The 20,927-nt window shown below is 43.7% G+C and overlaps 1 protein-coding gene across 4 annotated transcripts in view; it reads right to left on the bottom strand.

Moving 5' to 3' along the window:
• Positions 1–254: 254 nt before the first annotated feature.
• CDH24 (cadherin 24) overlaps positions 255–20,927 on the bottom strand; it is a 1,353,690-nt gene continuing 1,333,017 nt past the window's right edge. For all 4 annotated transcript variants that reach the window (XM_069633835.1, XM_069633833.1, XM_069633832.1 and 1 more), the window contains one exon: positions 255–1,055. The gene's annotated coding sequence lies outside the window, so the exon portion shown is untranslated. The remainder of the gene's footprint in view (positions 1,056–20,927) is intronic.

Here is a 20,927-nt window from a genome sequence, read left to right as displayed (position 1 = left end):
GTTCAAGAACTAGGTCAAGCTCCACTTACTGGTTGGTGAAGTGGTATTTCGTAGCCCCATGCTACCCTTTCTCCACCAATCTGTAGCTCTCCCACTCTGGTCTCTCAAACATAGATGTATAATTATATATGTACATTGTACCCCTCCATCACCTGTTCTATTCTCATCTTGAGAAACATATGACATTGTAAATGAACCCTACCCGTGGCTGCCTCTGTATACTAATACAAAACAAAACCACCAGGCATTTGTTGGGTGATTTTTTTTAATTACAGATTTTCAACATTTTTTTTAGAAAATAAATGTTTATTGGTATTAAATTAAAATTCAAGGCTTGATGAGTTGTCCCTTATGGCATCAGAGAGAACGGATGCTGGAATAGTTCTTGCCCAAACCGCCAGTCTTTTCCATCTCCCCCTCCCAACAGAGAGAGGTGAATGTCACAGGGCAATGTTCAACAGTGGACACAAATTGAAAGTACACCTTACACGCATTGCGAACCCCAGAAATTGGTAGAACCCGTCTTTTGGAAGCTTTACTCTAAGTAGAGGCCTGTAGGACCAAACAGGAAGTGGGGAAACAGACAGCGTTTGAGATAATGGACAGGACATTAATCACCAGGCAGGCTATGACGGAATGGCGAAGTCATCGAGGAATGACCAGGCAGCCTCGAAACAGACAGAAAGCAAGTGACTGAGTAGGAAGTAAGTTGGAATAAACAGGCCTTTGAGACACAGACAGAATCTGGTGGAATGGACAGAGCACAGTAGAACAGACAGGTTGCACAGGAGCAGACAAGATGTAATGAAACACACTGACTTCAGGGGAATAGACATGCTTCGGGAAATGGACAGTCAAAAGGGGGCTGCAAGACCCTATGAAACCAAAGACACAGGAGAACATCTTCTTTAGTCTATAGAGGTGTTTCTCTGGGAAAGGGGGCAAAGTAGAGTGGCGAGTTCTGACCATCTTGTTGTCTCTCTCCCTCCATGAGGGCTGTATTCTGGGGTGCGATGGAAGCCTTGTGTGTTGAAGGATGACCATGCTGGTGTTATCTGTGGGAAAAGAAACAAAATAATTATCACCAACAATCATGGTTAAACCCATGAGCAAACATAACTGACAGAGATAGTGAACTGAGGTTATATTCCCCTCTCATTACAGCAAATTGTGAGGCCAGAGTTTCACTCCTGGGTGGGTCTGAACTGAACTAATAATGACCTGAGGGTTAGGGGGGTCCCAATAAGCTAAGGAAGAAATGTTTATTTAATTGGAGTGGAATACATTTTGACTGCTCCCGCAACTAGGCTGAAGTTTGAGCGTCATTACATTGTAAATAAATTACATTGTAAATAACAGATGTCACTGACACCCAATTAAATGGTACTCATTTTATGAACTGTGCAAGGAAAAAGGCAAATACTCTGGAAGAATTACCAAAAAATGTTTGGAGGTTCCAGAGATATCTGTGGACAACTATAAACGTGTATTTAGGATGCATCTTGTTAATTGGCCTGCAATGGCTCTCCCCGATAATCTGTCTGTGCAGTAGCCTCCTTTTTAGTTTGGGCTGAAAGCTGGCAAAGCCAATTTTGCCAAAGAGTTCCTCCTTCTTACCAGTCCTTCTCCTGTGTCCCAGTCCAGAAGGAGAAGAACTGGTACAAAGAAGGAGAAGGACTGGAACAATGAAGGAGGAATCTTGAGATGAAGGAGAAGTCTTTCTCCTTTTCTCGTCTTAATTCATCTCCTTCTCCCCACTCCTTCTACTTCATTCAAGTCTTTCTCCTTCTTGCCAGTGCTTGATCACAATCTCTCTCCTTGTTCCTTGTCCAAGTCTTTCCCTTTCTTTGGCTAAGTACTTCTCCTTCTTTATCACAGTCCTCCTTCTCCGCACCCCCACTTTTCTCCTCCTTTATCCTAGGCCTTATTATTTGTCCTAGTCCTTCCCTTTCAGCCCAGTTCTTTTCTTTCTGCTTCTTCCCAGTTCTTCTCCTTCTTTGTAGTCTTTTTCCTTCAACCCATTCCTTCACCTTCATTCCAGTCTTTCTCCTTCATCCCATGCCTACTACTTTGTTGCAATCCGTATTCTTCCACCTTCCTCCCAGTTCCTCTTCATCCTAGTCCTTCTCTTTCATCTCACTCTGTCTTCTCATTCATCCAATTCCTCCCCCTTCATTTCATTCCTTTATCTTCATCACAGTCTTCACTCTTTGGCTCCACTCCTTTTCCTTTTCTATCATCCCAGTTAGTTTCCTTCATCTCAGTCCTACTACATCTATTTCACCCCAGTCCCCATCGTTGGTATGGAATGGGTGCAACATATGTATAGTGCAACAATCACCTATTAAAAGGCATCAGGTTGCTGAACGTTTTCTCAAACAAGTACCCACAGAGTGAAACAATAAGGAGTATTATAGAAACAAAAACCTTTTCACTTTATGACAGAACTCCAAGTACGCTCTGTGTACCAAACAAAGTGATTTGAACTGAATGCATTTCTCCACTGAATTGATCCCTACGAGCAAGATCAAATAAACATCTCACTAAAGGATTTTTTAATAATCTGTACTGTGTAATGCAGACCTGGGTAATCCCAGATAGACCACATTACAGAAATCAAGATGTCCTGCGATAAATGCATTCTGTTTTTAAGGATCAGAGATGAAAAAAACAGGTTCTAGAGATCATACTAATCTCTGGCTCTGAAGAAAAAGAAAGGTCAAGCCAGATCCCTAAATTGCTGACTTTACCCAATTCTACCAGACATCAAACCAAAGAACTGGGCTTGTAGTTACCACACCATGCACTGGGAGTTGTTGCAGCAACGTTATTATGTGAAAATAGACTGTTCTGTGATTTAGATGAAAGTTTATGACAAAACAGTATTTCAGTTTTTTGCACATTAAATAACAGACAAATTCATTTAATCCATTACTGAAATGTTACCAAATAGTTTAAATCAATCTACCACCTTCCCTTTTCAATGGCAAGATCAAGGATCATTTGAGTGTTGTTGGCGTACATAAAAAGCATCAGACCATAAAATGGGATTAAATCAGCTAGAGGCCTTATGTAAATATTAATTAGCAGCAGGTGTAATGAGGAACCTGTAGAACCCTGCTAGAGTTCAGCTTTTTTTAAGTTTCAAAAGAAGGCAGAACCACTGATTGGCCCGGGCCAGGGAGGAAAGATTTGATCCCGATCCATGCTTTATCTCTAATACCGAGCATGCACAGACGCCCTGGGAGGATTAAAAAATTGACGGTGCCAAAAGCCGCACAGATCTAATAAAAGAAATAGAATACCGCCTTCATCCACAACCTGTTTGATATCATGCATTGCTCTAACCACTACAATTTCAATGGTACTTCCCAGCAATAAGCCCGCTTGCGCATCCTCTAGTAGCCTGGTCTCCTTTAAAGATTTCTGTGGTTGAGTTGTTGCTACAGGCTCCATCTACTTGGCAGGATAGGGAAGTTGAGAGAAAGACTGAACATTTGCTGGCTCTCCCTGATTCAGCAAAGGGTTTTTACCTGTTATGACTTTAATCTCATTTGGAACGGAGATTGATTAAAAAAGTGCTAATTATAATACAGTAAAGGACAGACACCACCAGAGCTCTAACCACCTAATGATTCTGGTTGGACATGGTTGTTGTCGTGACCGGATGGACGGCGAGTATCAAATATCTTCAGCAGAAAGGAATGTGTTATAGAATGAAAAGCAGGAAAAGTTGTCCTCAAATTCGATTCATCTACTGTCATCTATAGACTAGCATCGGAAACTCTTGAGGGTGCAATTATTTCCTCTTCCTGCTAAATCTTTTTCGCCCCATTACGGGTTGCCAGAAAAGTGTTTCCACTAACTCTGTAACAGCTGTACTGCTGCTTGATATCCCGGTGCCACCTGCCTGGGTTGTCAGGCGGCGGGAACCACCGGCACCTTGGCTAGCGGTACCAGTACTTCTATGAAACCCATGCCTGCAGGGGCTGGTGCTCCCGGCAGGTCAGACCTGCCAGGAGCACCGGCCTCTGCAGGCATTCTCGTAGTCTGGCGGTTCGGAAAGGGTGCCATTACGTTGCTACCGGCACGCTTATTGCTGGACCGTCAGACTTGTAATGAGACCCTTTGTGTCTTGTCTGTGAAATATTGTCCAAGTCCTTTGTACAGGGCCTGAGACGTGGATATGGGGATGGTAAGCACTTTAGGCGAAGAGAGATCATTAAGCACTAGAAGTATATGAGTACTCGAGAAAATCCTAATAGATTAATATTTCCGTTTTGCATGTCCCATCATTTTCATATAGATACATACTGTATGCAGGCCAGCTGCCTCACATCTGCCCAACAACAAACATTCTGTGGCTGAAAGGTAGATTGGGACAAAACAGACACTCTCCAACTTCCAAATAAACAAAGCACTGATAGTGAATCCAAGGCTTGATCTCACAAAAGTGTATAACTTTTTGGGGAGTTTGTGGCCTCAGAAGACATGAAGAGGACCAGAAAGTAAGTTGGCACAAATCACAAGGTTACAGGGGCGTAGGAGACCCGTACAATCTGGGGAGGACGGGGGACACCTTGGGGCTTTGCCTTTTTATTTATTCATTGTGTTTTAGTCAAAGAACTCGACTTTTCACAAAATTAAAATAGCAGTACGTATTCAATCACATATATCATCATTGTATAAAACAAGAGAAAAGAAGAAGAGAAAACAGAAGAAAATTAAGAATAAGAAAAGCAGTTCAGAGTACAAAATCCTTCAATTTGGCATCTCACTTCAGAAGGCTCCGTTCACGTAAAAATGTTACCACTTCCCAGGTCAAAAGGCTTTCATGGCCTGAGCATAGCTCGTCCCAAAAAGATTGGTGTCCACCCACCATTCCTTCTGCCAAAAGAAAATATTGCTACAGTCTATTGAACACAAGCAGAGGAGGAAGACTTGCAAATAGTTCAAACGTATTGTATGCTGGATCGAGTGAATATTGTGTTTTATATCGTTTAGTTCTGTACAGTTTACATAATGGGTACAATCAGAGATCATGAGCTGGAGTTTCGTTTGACAAGTGAGATTAAACATATACATGAGTTATGCAATAACAACGAAAAATCGCCAGCAACGATTAATACATTAAATGCTAAAATTAGTATTTTAGCAGCACCCACAGCATCCAGGCAATTCTACATTGTACTTTTTCAACTGCAGCACTCTGGGGTGGAATCGAGAGCTATGGAAATGCCATGGACTCAGCCAAACAAACAGATCACGATTAAAATGAAGCTTCATTGTACGAATGCCCGATTACGCCAAACTTGTTTTGCATACGCACAAGGAGGCAGAAGGCTTGGACGTGGCAGATGTCCCAGAACCATAAATATCCTGCTGGTAAGGTGACCCCCAGGCCATAACTACTCTACTAATGGGCAGTCCCAGAACTCAAGATCAGCCAGTAATGGCTGCTTATCAGAAAACCCTGTAAAGTTGATGTTGATCAAACAATCTATCGTTAATTGGCACCAATTGACCTGGCTGAAATGGATATGCATTGGGCCCAGCACTGTGTCGAGGGGCACAAGTGTCTGCCTGGATAGTGAGAGAAGGATCACCAGGCGTGCATTGTATCTCTGCTGTAGCAGGGTAACTGCACATGAATGTTACATGTACACTCCTGAAGAAGCCCAAGGAGATCAAAACACGGAAAATAGACAAATGTCCTTTATATTTCTGACTGTGGTGTTCTTTTTAATGTTGCCCACCAGACCAGGACCAGAGTGATGGCCGTACGGGTCCACGTGTATCGCTGTGTTCTAGTGATGAGTCTGCAACCTTTGCCTCTCCAGATGTTTTCATCTATAACACCCATTTGCACTAGACCGTGTAGCCAGTGGCGAGGTGGGCGCCGCGGTCTAAAGCCTCTGTGGATGAGGTGTTTAGAGACCCCTGCTCAAGTGATATCCAGAGTAAAGCGAGGCCAGCCCTTATTGAAGTGGGGCATATATATGATTTCTAAAGACCCACAGCCCTGCGATGCACCCCCGAAAGAGATTATCCACGCCCAAGTCAAGGCACGTCAGTAGAGGAGGTGTACCTCTCTGCACCTTCGCTCCTAAATGCTGGCTTAAGCCCTACCTCCCCAGATAAGATCATCACCCACCCTCGTCCCAATGGAGAAAGCCCTTGGTGGGGCGCTTGTACATAAAGGTATGAGATTGAGAACTCCCAAGCAACAGCTCAGGAAAAGCAGCAACACTGACATGCGCTTAAGCCCTGTAGATTACATTGTGGGTGGCTACATATTGACAAAGAAGCATGGACAATATATCTTAAGTATCATCAAAACCCTGGCACGTGCATTTTACCACTGATAGACTGACTGTGGGCCCCTTCCCATCTCAGCAAAGCTTTTAAGTCCACAAATGAGTGTTCATGCCAGCAGCTGTGTGACCTGCTCCTCTGTACGGAGAAGGACCAGGCTGCTGAGAGCGTTCTTCTCCCACGTGTGGTGGGGGCACAGTGACAGACGGTGATAGCTGATGAGACCCGAGAATGCCTGCCCACAGGGGGCATGCAAGGCTGCATGGGGCGGGCCCACACTGAGGAAGCAGCTCCTTCTTTGTTTCAACTTCAAATAATATCATATTTATACAGTTAACACACGCGGAGTGTTGAAGTTGAAACAGACTGTTTCAACTTCAATGCGCCGCGGATGTTAACTGTATAAATATCATATTTATACAGTTAACATGCACAGTGTGTTAAATATGACGGTTGTTGGTCCCTCTAATGAAATCCTCCCCCAACCCGATGCCAGGCCGGCCAGCAGTGCACTTGGGGGGCCACTTTGACTTGATTTACCTTAGTGGCTGAGTAAGTGAGGTCTCTCTTAGGACTCCAGGTGGTCAAGTCGGTGTCACAGCAGCAGTCAGAGTCACACTTGTCTCTCTCACGCTGTCAATCTCTCAGAAGCACGTGTCACTGCCTGGCTAGTTGCTTTTTCTGGAAGCTGAGGCGGAAGGGGAGGCTGCGCACTCACAGGGACACATCCAGTATGTTCCCTGGCCTGGGCACGTGATGCTCCACATATGCAGGCGCGGGGGAGCATGAGGGGGAACGCATGAGCGAGCTGCACAGCAGGCAGCAGAGTTCTTGTTGTAACAAGAACCCTGTTTGCCAATACCTGCTGTCTGAGGTTTGCACGCATCACTGCACAAGCTACAGACTCTACATGCTGCAGAGAGACACACAAACTGGTGCAGAGAGACACACAAACTGGGGGAAACTAGGGGGGTAAATGCCATTGTATCTCCCCACTTAAAATTGTGGGGGGATTTGTCTCTACTGTCCCCCCCCATGTCCTACATCCATGTAAGGTGAGCATGGTCTCCCACCTAATGTTGGCTTTGATTCACCTCAGATTGCAAGAGGTCCTTAAAACAAACTACGGAGAACTCTTCAGGGGAAAACACACTATTGTTTTTGGAGATCTTCTTCAATTAACACCAGTGAAAGGAGAACATATTTTTAAAACTTAAGGGCACAAACTGTGCCGTAACACACCTCGCAGCATAGGAAATGTAAATCTCTGGCAATATTTCCAATACAGAGAACTAACTCAGAACATGCCTCAGTCTGCACACCTCATCAAAGCTAACATTTTGAAAAGCATTCGGATTGGTGTCCTTTCTAAGGATGCACAGTCTATCTTAAATAGTATACTCATACATGAGCTATATGGGCATAACACATCTGCTGCTGATGTCATGGAACAATTAGCACACAAAAAGGTGAAATGTATGTCCTTAATGCCAACCCTAGCAAGCTGTGCACAACTCAATGAAACAATGTTAAAAAGAAAAAGAAATGCGACCAATAGTACAAATTTACTCCATAGACAAACTGGAAGTGCACAGTACGACACTGCCTATGTGTCAACAAGCCACAGCAAAACCAAATAGCTTAGAAAACTCCAACACAGCTGGTTTGGAGAAAATGCTAACAGTGTGTTTAAACTGTAGAGTAATGCTAAAACGTAACCTTGACGTGGAACAAGGTTTAGTTAATGGAGCACTTGGTACAGATGTTGGCTTCCAGACATATCCATGTGACAACAACATTCAGTTTGTCAACATCCAATTTGACAAACTTTCAGAAGTTAAAAGGATAGGATGCTCAACAGCCCGATTCCTTCTTTTCAAAGACATGTATGTACGCAGAGAACAGTTTTCTCTGTCTCTTGCACATGCAGTCACTGTTCATAAATCGCAAGGTCTAACCCTAGACCAGGCAATGATTGACATTAGCAGCACAGCCTTTATAGAAGGTATGAGTTACGTAGCACTGTAATGGCTATGTACACTTGAAGGACTATTTTTAGCCAATTTTGATACAAATAAAGTCAAGGCTGACATTCCTTGCATCATAGAGTACAACAGATTACATGCACTCTACACACCCCATCTCAATATGTACCCTGTTCCTACAAAACAACTTGGTAAAAGAAAATTAGTGCAAACACAACTTATAAGAGATCTCCCAACAGTACCACCAAACAAATTGAAAGCAGCTGCTACTCTATCAATTAGGGCAACCACAAAAGGATGTAGTGAAAAGGCAAATGCACATCCAATTGCACAAACAAAGAGAAGTATGTCTTCAAAAAAAGCAAGTGGAGCTGCAGCAAATACCTCAGACACAGAACTGTCTGGTCCATTCACATTTTCCAACACAACTGGTTTACATTTCTATGCAAATGTAGCAATCAGTGTTCTGTTCCAATTGCCACCAATTGTTGAAAATATTTACTTGAACGGCACAGACCAGTTGTGTTTGCAAATGCTACTCTTTCAAAGAAATGCAAGAGATGCAACCAACAATCCTGACAACACCTACAGTGTATCAGGAATAAGGCAGGGATTGGACTACTGTACAGGAATGGTGAGATTCACCATAAACACACAAGAAGATCCACAAGAATTTCTAATGTACTTACTACAAATGCTCGAAAGCAAAAACATACCTATAAATTAAATCTTTCAGATTTCATACATGGGAAGCATGCATGCACTCTCTGGAGCCATGTGGCAGAGGAGCAAGTCTCTAATGAGCGCTTTGAGAATGTATCTATATCTAATTGTGAATATATTCCATTTCAGCAGCTGGTGCAAAATGCAAATCATGCCATATTCTGTAATATTTGCAATTCAGACAATTGTTCCATTCCATCTTACACATAAACTCACATAGCCAATACATAATAGTAATGCTTTTATGATACAACGCAGATGGTAGCAAAAACAACTGCAAGCTTACTAGCTCCACACACGGGCAAGTATCGCTTGGCAAGAAAACCTTCACAACAGTAGGCATAATCTACCACACGGGAGCCACATAGAGTGCAGGTCACTATACTGCATACATTAAAAAGAAATGTGGGTGGTTTGACGGCAATGATACTTCCATTACTGTGAAGCAGCGATTACCAGCAAATCTAGCAAATCTAGCAAATCTAGCAAATGCCTACTTAATATTCCAGAAACCAAAATGTACTCTCTGACCTACAACAGTAGCATAGCCTACCGCCCAATAGCCACCAACAGGTATGTAACTGCAAATGAAAAATACCCTTCTGACCTGTGAAACTGTAACAACTTAGCATACACCAACTGTCCCATGAGTACATCAGTTGCGCTGCTATACAGTTTTTTCCCCCAATGACCCAATGATTATAGACACAGGAACAACAACTGTGGAAAACACACTCTAATATTGTTTCGCCCATATTACTTAAGAAGTACTGAGTATGAGGGTCTACAAACTGTCCTCACTAACCTGTACAACTACCAACTGTTAGAATAAGCCAACGGCTGTCTCACTATGCCCATACAACTGCAATGAGTACAGCAACTGGCATCTAATTGCACCCATAACACTACAATGGCACTTGGCAATAGTGGAAAACTTAAATCCGCCACAAGATTGAAGGTGCTTGAACACATACCCTGCAAAACTGTCAAACTGTGAACAGTTAGAATATGCCAACTGGTATCTTACTGCAACCATAATACAGTAATATTACTTCCCATTGCTGCAAAAGTTAAAATCCACCAGCAAAAATTAAAGTTCTTCTGAAGATGCCCTTCAAGACTCGTTAAGTATCAAAATCCAACATACGCCAACTGGTATCACAGTACACCCACAGAACTACAATGTTACTTCCAGTTGTCAAACTGCTAAAATCCACCTTCCACAATGAAACTGCTACAAAACATACCCTTGAGAACTGTGAAACTAGCAACAGTTAGAATACACCAACATGTATCTAACTGCCCCCACAATACTGCAATATTAGTTTTCAATAGTACAGTATTGACAATACACCAACAGGAATGAAACTGCATAAATGGATATTATTAAAAAATGAATACGGATAAACAGTCAGAATACGCCAACTGGTATCTAACTGCAACCATGCCACCACCACTTCCAAAAAGCAAAACACATACACCATTTCAATTTCTCCTACTGCCACAGTGCTTGTAACAGCATAACCATGTAGATGTCCACCTTAAACATTTGTGTAAGTGCTGCACACTTCAATGAAACATAATGTGACACGTAACATCAAATAAATGTACTCTTTTTTTTATCCTGCATGGATTTTTTTCCCACAGACCCAATGATTATGCAACCGAACACAGGAACTGAGCACATTGCACAGTAAACTTGTTTGAAACATAGTACTTGTAATGTACTAATTATGAGGGTCCACAAAGTATATAAATATGTGAAATTGTGTATAATACAACATTATGAAGAACCTTCCCTATCATGTTATGCTGTTTTTTTCACAGACAATGAAACAAAGATGTCTCCTGCATTTCCACATGCAACAAACAAAATGTGTGCCCGCAATGGCACAATATGCAAAAGTGCTATTTCCACTCCAATGGTATTCTGCCACTGTGTTCCAAAAAGTATGCAGTGTCGGAACGGTATGTATAGTGAGTACATACTTATTGCTGTTATGCTTCTTTGTAATGGGCAAATTGCATTTCTATACACATGTTTATGCAATGCGTATGCCACTGGCCAGATTCTTGGGTGCATGGGTGTATTATGCTGTGGTGGTTGTGGCCAGACCCTAGACTCTTGGGTATATAAATATATTACATGGCCTGCAGTAGAGGCCATGTAGTTATGGTTAAGTTGCTTGACCCATAGGAAGAGCACTTTTTGGGCGGCTTATAACTTCGCTTCCCCTCGGCGAATCCTCACCAAGCTTAGCACATTTTTTGCAAAGTTTTGCAAAGTTTGGTGAGGTTTGGTGTGGGGGGGGGCAAAGCTATAGGGGGGTCCCAAAACTTCTTTTTTTACCCATAGACGGAATGAAGAAAAACTTTGCTCACGCCTACAGCCCAAATCGCTGTACAGATTTTCACCAAATTTGTGGCAGGAGCTGTGGCTTGGTCCCGAAAGTGTGCTTTTGTAAATTTGGTGGAAATGCATCCACTCGTTTTTTTTAAAACAACCAAAAAGTAGGCCTAATCGGCTTATGTCGGGTTTGCAGACATACGACGTGTTTGCTGATTGGCTGGGGTGAAGCGTGAGGTGCATCACATTCTCTCGATGCGCCCGCCATGTTGGATCCGCGGACATCGCAGCATGGAACTGAGCATAAATCCAATTTTGGGGAGTGTGTTGTGTGTAGGAGTGGTTGGAGAGGATGGGGGAGTGAGAGATGCTGTATTTGTTTAGTTGGGAGAAGGCTGTGATGTGTTTGCAGTGTCCGCAGTCACTGTGGTTGTCCGCAGACATACTTAACACTGGGCAAACTACTTGCTATTTTACTTTAGTATGATGTTGGTTTTGGGTTGTTAGTAGAGCATTGGGTGAAGAGGGTATGTATTAAAGAGTTTGTGCATTGGTTGTAATTATTGTTTTAGAATGTTAATTGAAGTGGATAGGTTTTGAGGTGGTTGTGTTATGTTTTTTGGTTTGTGGTCATTTGGCAGGTGTTTGCTTTCATCGGTGTGTTATGCTGCGGTGGTTCTGGCCAGGGCCTAGAGTCTTGGGTGCATGGCTGAAGGCCGCTTCGGCCATGCACCCAAGACTCTAGGCCCAGGCCACAACCACTGCAGCATAACACACCCATGCTAGCAAACATTTTGACTGTGGTATGTTGGCTGCTTAGGGGATATGTTTTCAAATGTTTGTGTACTGATTGGTATAATAAAGTTTATAAGATAGTGAGATGATGTGTGTTTGTTTGTTGGATTGTGTTCAGAATGTGGGTATTGAAGACTCTAGGCATTTTGGGTTGTATTTGTTGGTTAGGTGTTCGTTTGCATGGGTGTGTTATGTTGCAGTGTTTGTGGGTCTAATCATTATATGCTTACTATTTCCTTTCTGTAGGTTGTATGTAGAGTTTTGGCCAAGCCATGCAGTCAAGAATGTACGGTTTGGCAACAAGCACTGCAGCATAAGATACCCCTGGAAGGAAACATTTTGGATTGTGGTCTATGGTTAGGTGTTTGCTTCAATGGATGTGTTATGCTGTGGTGTTTGTGAGTCCAATCATTATATACTTACTGTTTGACTTTTTTTGGTTGTATGCAGTTTTTTCATGACATGGGTAATTTGAGCAGACATTCTTTTTCAATCTCTGTGATAAAAGAAAAGATCACATGTTCGTGTAGGTAGTTTATAATGAGTTATTGCATTGCATAGTAGACATTTCTGTATTTTGTCGACTCTCATAGTTAGTACTTTAGAAGTACTATAGGTCAAACCAGTGTACTGGGCAATTTGCTCCGTTCCTGTGTTTGTTCATTAAATAATTGGGTCTGTGGGAAAAGAATCCATGCTGGATTAAAAAAAAAACTTTCTACGTAATGGTACAATATAATTCTTTGGTTTATTTCAATAGGAGAAATTGAATAGGTTTTTGATTTGGAAGTGGTGGTAGTATTGTTGCAATTAGATACCAGTTGGTGTATTCTAATTGTTTATTTCTTGTTCCATTTTAGTGGTATTCATCTATCTGTTAGCTTGTTGCAGAATCTTGGGGAAGTAAGATACCTGTTGGTTTATTCTAACTGTTGATAGTTTTAAAGTTGAAGTTTTGTTGATGTTTATACACCGATTAGTTATTATATTTTGGTTTTAAGAATATTAAGAAAGCGTTTACAAGATTTGCTGGTAATCTCTGCTTTAGAGTAATGGTAGTATTATTCAATTCGAACCATCGACAATTCTTTTTTATGTATGCAGTGTAGTGACCTGCATTGATTGTGGCTCCTGCGTGGTAGATTATACCTATTGTTGTCAAGGTTTTCTTACCAAGTAATACTTGTCCATGTGTGAATCCAGTCAGCTTGCAGTTGTTTTTGGTACCATCTGCATTGTAACATAAAAACATTACTGTTATGTATTATGTATTTACTATGTGTCTGTATTTGTAAGGTGGAGTGATTATCTGAATTGCAGGTAGTACATAATCTGCCATGGTTTGCATTTTGTACAAGTTTCTGAAATTGAATGGATTCACAGTTAGGCATGGATACATACACAAAGCATTCATTAGGAACTTGTTCTTGTGCCACATGGCTGCAAAGAGTGAATGTATGTTTCCACATGGGTATGTTTTTGTTTTCCAGTACTTGTAGTAAGTACATTAGAAATTCTTGTGGATCTTCATGTGTGTTTATAGTGAATTGGACCATTCTAGCACAGTAGTCCAATTCCTGCCTTATTCCAGAAACACTGCAACTGTTGTGAGAATTGTTGGTTGCATTTCTGTGAAGGACTAACATTTGCAAACACAATTGGTCTGTCCTGTGTAAGTAAATGTTGTCAATAATTGGTGGCAATTGGAATAGAATATTGATTGCTACATTTGCATAGCGATTTACACCAGTTGTATTTGAAAATTTGTGGTCCTTGATAAAGTATTAGCTTCTTTTAATTTCTTTGGAGTAATTGCTGTTAGATCCTGCTTAATTTTAGTCTGAAATAGTTTTCTTTTACAAACATTTGCTTATTGAGGAACAGGATAGGTTTTTAGATGGGGGGCATAGAGTGAATGCAGTCTATTGTATTGTAGAATGCAAGGAATATCAGCGTTTACTTTACTTGCATCAAAGATGATTAGAAATAGTCCAACAAGTGTACGTAAGCGTGATAGTGCTACATAGCTCTTGCCTTTTTTAAACACAGTGCTACTAATATCTATCAATGCTTTATCTAGGGTAAGACCTTGTGATTTGTGAATGGTGACTCCGTATGCTAGAGTTAGAGAAAATTGTTGTCTGCGTATATACATGTCTTTGAAAAGAAGGAAGCGGGCTGTTAAGCATCCTATCCTTTTAACTTCTGATAGTTTGTCAAAGAGAATATTGGCAAACTGAATGTTGTTGTCACATGGGTATGTTTGAAAGCCAATAACTGTACCAAATGCTCCATTAACTAGTCCTTGGTCCACGTCAAGGTTACTTTTAAGCATTACTCTACAGTTTAAAGATCATTTTAATATTTTCTCCAAAACAGCTGTGTTAAAGGGTTTTTGACGGTATTTAGCCTTGTTGTGGCTTGTTGACACATGGGTAGTGTCATACCATGCACGTCCAGTTTGTCTGTGGAGCAAATTTGAACTATTGGTTGCATTTCTTTTTTCAAAATTGTTTCATTGAATTGTGAACAGCTTGCAAGAGTTGGCATCAGGGTCATACAGTTTACATTTTTGTGTGCTAATTTTTCCATGACATCAGTAGCACATGACTTATAGCCATAGAGGGCATGTATGTGCCTGGTTTTTAATATAGATTGTGCTTCTTGAGATACTACACCAGCTCTAATACTTTTTAAAATGTTGGCGTATGTGAGGTCTGCAGACTGACGCATGTTTTCAGTTAATTCTTTGTATTGGAAATGTTGCCAAAGGTTGACATTTTTTATGCTGCCAAGAGTTTTATGCCATAGTTTGTGCCCTAACGTTTTAAAAATAGGTTCACCTTTAACTGGTGTTAATTGAAGAAGATCTCAGAAAACTATAATGTGTTTTCCTCCAAAGAGTTCTTCATAGTCTGTTTTCAGGACCACTTGTAATCTGAGGTTAATGAAGGCTAACATTAGATTGGAAACCATGCTTACCTCATCTATTAGAAGCTTTTTCATTTGTTTGAAAACTCTGCGTAGTTCCATTGCAGCTTCTGGAGAATGTTTGGAGTAGTCTAATTTGTTTTGGTGTTCTACTGGAAGGAGTAAAGTGACACCGCCTATGTTGTAGGCAGCTAAAACTGTGGGGGCAGTCACAACAGCTGACAGTTTGTTGTTTGTCAATTGGTAGAGGAACTTGTTGATGATTTTGATTAAGAATGTTTTTCCTGAACCAGCTTGACCACTCATGTATAGCAATATAGGTTTGTAGTCTAGGCAGGTACAATTTTTAGTTTCATGCTGCACACCATGTTCAATTTGTTTTGTTATTTCTTGGAAAATGCTACGATGCTCATTGTTTAGTTGTGATTTTAGTAGAGCAGAGTCTTCTGAAGATTGCTCATACTGACACATGGTGTTTTCTACTTCAGTCATGGCTAATTCTGCCTCATTTGCTATTAGTGGCTGTCCAAATGGTTCTTGGCTTCCTGTTACCGAAGGCTGACTACTGTCAGGAGTATCCACGTCTAGTTGCGCCTCGAGTTCTTCTTCTTGTTGCTGTTCATTGTGCAACATGGTTTTGTACTGTGTAAGGTTTACGTCTGTTATAGCGCTTTCATTTGCTTTGAAAGCGTCTTCATAGGAGTCATGGGTATCTAGTAAATCTTCTTCTTTTCTCCATGGTTTAAAAAGTTGTAGCAGGGGCATGTCATACAGTTCTTTATGTAGAGGAGTTTTTAATGACAATTTGATATAATTAAGCTTCGTTTGGTAAGTTTCACTAAGCTGCCTTCGCAATTTTCCACTCTGTATCTACCTTTCTTCTCATCTGTTTTAATATTATTTTTGTATGTGAAGTTTTGGGCTATGTGGTATAGACACATGGTTTCCAAAGTGGTACTTCTGTTTGGGTATTATGTGTCTAGTAAGTTGTTTTTCAAAATGTCTTGGCTGTTGGGATCATTTTTGGCTATTGTTTATATATCTTCATATGATTTGAGAACTCTTTTTCTAGATTTAGCAGGACCAAGTCTTAGTCATACCATATTTTCAGATTTTCCATACAGGGCGGTACCGGTTAAACGGTCTGCAGCTTCATAGCAGCCACATTCTCCATGGGAGAGCATTTTATGCCTAAGCAGTACAATTTCTGTGATAGTGTTTTGTCAGATGATATGTCATCCCAGAGGTCTTTGAGCTCTGTTTTTTCTGCTTTGGTTAAGTAGGCTGTGACATATCGTGCAACTGTAGTGGAATTGTCTGCAATGTACTGCACATCTAAATTTGCATTCTATAGGAAGGCAATAAGTGCTTTGTAATCATTGATGTATTTTGATCCTTCTGTTCTTTTTATTTAATATGTGTTCTTAGGTGACTTTCCTTTGACACTATGGGCCTCATTACGAGAAGTGCGCAAATAACAGGGTCATTACCGGCATGGAGGAACTAGCGGGTCCGTGCTTGTATGATGCAGCTAATAGTGGCTGATTATGAGTGCGCGAGCATGTGCAAACCCCCATGCTGGTAATGGCCATACCGCCATGCCGCTAAAGGCCCTCCAACCCCCCCGATAGCGCCATCACGGGTCCCGCCAATACCACCTCCACTTAGGAGGCACCCCTTACTACCAACCCGGTAATAACATCATGCAAATACCGGACTCGTAATACCGGACCCGGAAGTAACGTCATTGCGTCAGAACGGGAAATGCGCCGGCGGCCATCATTAAAAACACAATCCATTGCCATCCTCCCAATCCGGCAGTGATACAGAGGAGAGACCAGGGCTTTCCAAATCAACATGTCCGAGGCAACCAGCAAATCCAAGCCCCGCCTGCGCAAGAAGCGTTTTTCTGATGAAGAACTCAACATGTTGGCGGACACCCTTCCTGCCCATGCTGATGACATTAATACCCATAACCTCAAGAGGGAGGCGGAGCAGAGAAAGAGGGAGATATGGGAGGAGGTAGCCCGCAAGGTATCTGCAGTCAGCACCGCCCCACGGACAGTCAAAGACTGCAAAAAAGGTGGGATGACCTCCACCTTAGGGTCCGCAACATCTTGGCCAGCAATCGGAGGGAGGCCATGGCCACAGGTGGGGGAGCCCACTCCCCAACAAAACTAATGCGCTGGGAGGAGACCTGTAGTACCTTCATCCAGATGGAGTCAATCGAGGGCTTTGGTGAGATGGAGACGGGTGCTGCAACATCTGGAGATGGAGGTGAGTGACCCTGCAGACCCCAGTAGAACCATGATGTAGCACAAGTGATCTGGAATAGAGCCTATGCAAGGCAATGCATGTCCCAACACACACACACACATCAACATATCCATGTCCAGATGGAGGCCCAAACCCTGCCACACTGAAATGCATGCTGAGTGCCAATTCCATTACCAACAGACAGCCAACACACAGGGACCATTCCCATGTCATATATCACACAAACCCCAATACAACAGCATGCCACCTGCCATGCAGCATTCCTGAATTGAGACGTCACAGCAAATGCCAAAATGCCCCCTTAAAACTACCCTGTGTGACACACCTGTAAGACATGAATGCATGATGCACCGATGGAGTAGATGCCAGTGAGGAACCATCCACAAGGGCATCCACATCCCGGGCCAAGACAACTGCCACAGGCAAAACCACCTCCGGTCCAGCCTCGCAGCCCACCCCAAAAGCCAGGCCGAGTGCCCAGCCTATGCCCGCACATGAGGGCCACAGCTACGCCTGAGACCGGATCCACTGAGCTGGCAACACAAGCGGAAGGGGAGGCCAGTGGCACCCACTATGCAGAAACAAGTTCCGTGGGCGAGGCAGCAGCCACAGCACCACTGAGCGACATTGAAACTGGAGCAGAGGAGTATGTGGATGAGGAAGGACTTATCCATGTGGAATGTCCACGCACCCCAAGCCCCCTGTCCACCCACCCACCCCACACTCAGGCCACACCCTCCAGCACCATTGCGGATTCTGCTCTCCACACTTCAGACCTCAGCACCACCTCCGAGGCCAGCCCTGCGAATACACGCCCGGTCGCAGCACCTTCAACATCTGCTGCTCCCACCGACCTTGAGGCATGGCTAGCAAGGGTGGAGGCAAGACAGGACTCCATGCTGGATCTTGTTAGACAGTATGTGGCAGAGGGAGAGGATACAAGGTGGGAGATAGCGCAGGCCATCGCAGGGAACACTGCCGCCATTAATGCTTCTGCAGTGATGATGCGTGACAGTCTGGAGGCCGTCACGCAGGTCCTGACCTCAATCCTGCAGCACATGCAGCAACAACAACCAGCACCAGCCGTACAAATCAGTACGGCATCCACCCCATCCTCCACACAATCGCTTCCTCTGCACCCTCCAGCACTGTGCGTCTGACAAGACGCAGTGCAAGGCAGTCAGAAGTGCTGCCCCCGGCTGCCAAGAAAGCACGGAGATAGTGTGGGACAACAATGCGAGTGGGGGAGGTGGTGTCGGTGGTGTACAGGTGTTTATGGGGGTGTTCATTGGGGCTTTGGGGAGTCCTTTAGGGGGTATGGGGAGTTCTTTGGGGGTATGGGGAGTTCTTTGGGGGGTACGGGGCGTTTTGGTGCCTTGGTGGGGGGAGAGGGGTAGCACTTTACTGTAGTTTACATTAATACACCTGTTGTGTAAAACATAATTTCATGCCTGGACATTGTTCATTTCGTGTGTATCCATTTTATTCATGACAGTGCACAGTGCCCAACTCCCCACATACCCTTTGTGCATGTCCACATGGATCCAGTGCTCAGCGTAGCATTGACACATATCCATCAACGTCCCTGTGGTTCAGAAGTATTCGTCAATCAGTGATTGGCGTACAGCACGGCCATCTTGTGCATCACGTACTGGCAGGGGTGCTGCTTCTCCTCCGTCTTCTTCCTCATCATCCACACCCAGTGCATGCATGTCAATGTCAGGTGGCAGTGGTACATTTCTCTGGACGCACATGTTGTGCAGCATGACACAGGCCATGGTGATCTTTGCCACCTTCTCAGGCCTATAAAGGAGTGCTCGACCAGACCTGCTTAGGCAGCGGAACCGCGCCTTCAACAGGCCAAAGGTCTGCTCAATCACGACACGGGTTACGAGTATGAACCCGATTGTACTCCTCTTCATGGCTGTTCCATGGGTTCTGCACAGGGGTAAGTAGCCACGGCTTCAAGGGATATCCTCCATCACCTGCATGCAAATACAAAGAGGTCTGTGTGAGTCACTCTGAGCTGCCACCTTCAGGATTCACAGCCATGGCCTCAGCAATTTGGTGTTGACATGCACATGTCCCAGTATGTATGCACAAATATTATTTAGATGCATTGTATACTGCAATATGGTGTGCTAGTCTGGATGGCGTTGAACGGATGATGCATGGTGATTACTTGCATGCTGATGCGGATGTACTGTGGATGCAGGACGATGTCTTGCTCCCCATGATTGCTGTGTATACTACTCTGTTCATGATCACACTAGCCTCACTGGCACAATTGCAATCGTGTTTGGTCATGCATTGCTTGACATACCCATGACGGCCAGGTTGTGCGTCTTACATGTTGTCATTGATATACAGCATTGGTCCAATGTTTGGCAGTGATGTGTCATGTTCGGGTTGGGAGGTTCAGGTCAAGAGTGTTTAGCTCTGCGTGCATTCTCCACTCACCGCACATTCCCACCCTGGTGGAGTATGCATCCCCACCTCACAACCCGATGCACTGCCATGGGCCAGTCAGGCAACTCACCAAGCAGCCAGGCACGTCGTCCAGTATGTCGCTCCATGTGACGGGGTAGCGTGGAGTAACGCAGCACCAGGGCACCATGTGTAGATCCTGGATATCGGGTGCAACAATGTGTAATGATCTTGCTGGAGTCACATACCATCTGCACATTGATGGAGTGGTATTGCTTGCGATTGCGGTACACCGCCTCTAGGGCATGGGGACTACCAATTCGGCATGGGTGCAGTCGAGGGCACCAACGCAATTGGGCATGCCTGCCAGTGCATGGAAGCCTACTTTGGTGTCTGCAATCTCCTGGGCAGTCCGTGGTAGGGATATGTGGGTGCTAGCGTGCTTCAGGATGGCATCCAGCACTTGGGTCAGCATGCATGAAAAGAGTGGTTGTGATATGCCATACAGCTGGCCCACTGTGTGCTGGTAGGTGCTTGTGCCAGGAAGTGGAGTACAGACACCACCTTTAGTAGCGGGGGATGGTAGTGCGTATTTCAATGAGGCTGTCGATGTCGTCATGTATCATGTCCACAATGGTGGTGATGGTGTCCCGGTACAGGGTGTGGATCTGCTCAGGGGTTAGATTGAATGGACTGGGTCTAATGCAAGGGATTGGTGGCTGCCTACAAGGTACTACTGGCTGCACTGGTGGTAATTTCTGGGCCTGTTTCACCCTCCTTCTCCTACTGCGTCTCCTCTGTGCTGCCTGTTGCTGTAGCTGTAGTTGTTGTTGTAGTTGGTGTTGTTGCTGTAGTTGTAGCATTAGAGGCATGTCCTCCAGCCCCATGATTGCAACAGCTAGTGGTATCATTTTGGTGTAGGAAGGTGTGTGGTGTGTGGGTGTACTCCTTTTATACTGGGACAGGCTCCATTGACTCCACCTGTGGTGATTTTGTGCACCTGTGGTAGTTGCCTTGACTGCAGGTTGCTATTTACGGGTGGTCCGCGATGCCTTTATGGCCGCCATCGTGCATGCCCTAATCACCGCCTTCGGGATGCCAGTAATTGGATGCCCGTGTGAGTTGTG

The sequence above is a fragment of the Ambystoma mexicanum genome, chromosome 13 (assembly GCF_040938575.1).
Source record: "Ambystoma mexicanum isolate Mex_15411 chromosome 13, UKY_AmexF1_1, whole genome shotgun sequence".
In the NCBI taxonomy this organism is placed as follows: domain Eukaryota; kingdom Metazoa; phylum Chordata; class Amphibia; order Caudata; family Ambystomatidae; genus Ambystoma; species Ambystoma mexicanum.
This window is presented reverse-complemented; position numbering and strand designations above follow the sequence as displayed.